The following is a 978-nucleotide window of genomic DNA, read 5'->3' as shown; positions in this document are numbered from 1 at the left end:
CATCAATTTGTATAGCAGACCCTTATACCAAATTGAGTTGAAGGATTTTTTTAAATCAACAAAGCATGAGAAGACTTTGCCTTTGTTTTGGTTTGTTTGTTTGTCAATTAGGGTGTGCAGGGTGAATACGTGGTYTGTCGTACGATAATTTGGTAAAAAGCCAATTTGACATTTGCTCAGTACCTCTGCTGTTAATGATAATGCAGAGAATTTTCCCAATGTTGCTGTTGACGCATATCCCACGGTAGTTATTGTGGTCAAATTTGTCTCCACTTTTGTGGATTGGGGTGATCAGTCCTTCTTTCCAAATATTGGGGAAGATGCCAGAGCTAAGGATGATGTTAATAAAAGAGTTTAAGTATAGCCAACTGGAATTTGTTGTCTGTATATTTGATCATTTCATTGAGGATACCATCAACACCACAGGCCTTTTTGGGTTGGAGGGTTTGTGTTTTGTCCTGTAGTTCAATGTAATTGGCTAATCCAGTGTGTTCTAGTAGTCTTTAATAGTTGATTCTAAGATTTGTATTTGATCATGTATATATTTTTGCTGCTTGTTCTTTGTTATAGAGCCAAAAAGATTGGAGAAGTGGTTTACCCACACATCTCCATTTTGGATAGATCATTATAGATCTCCAATTTTCCAAGAAGTGGTTAGTCTATGGATTCTTCAATTACATTGAGCTGATTTCTGATGTGCTGTTCCTTTTCCCATAGTATATTCCTGTATTGTTTTCGTGATTCACYATAGTGAACTGTCCCTTCCTCTATCGAGGATGAGTGCCAGCAAAGACAAGCAGTTGGTTGACTTGGCAGGCTCTCTCTCTCTCTCTCGTTCTCTCTCTCTTTATTCCCTCTCTCATCTATGCTATCTGTCTCTTTCTCGATTTCTCTCCCTTCCTCCCTCTCTTTCACAGTTTGGCCATTAGACCACATTACCTCCCTGGTTGGTCCATGTTTCCTGCCAGGGCCAGCTGT

This window comes from Salvelinus sp. IW2-2015, unplaced genomic scaffold, assembly GCF_002910315.2.
Source record: "Salvelinus sp. IW2-2015 unplaced genomic scaffold, ASM291031v2 Un_scaffold2172, whole genome shotgun sequence".
NCBI lineage: Eukaryota > Metazoa > Chordata > Actinopteri > Salmoniformes > Salmonidae > Salvelinus > Salvelinus sp. IW2-2015.
The sequence above is the reverse complement of the archived record's forward strand: the minus strand, read 5'-3'. Positions refer to the sequence as shown.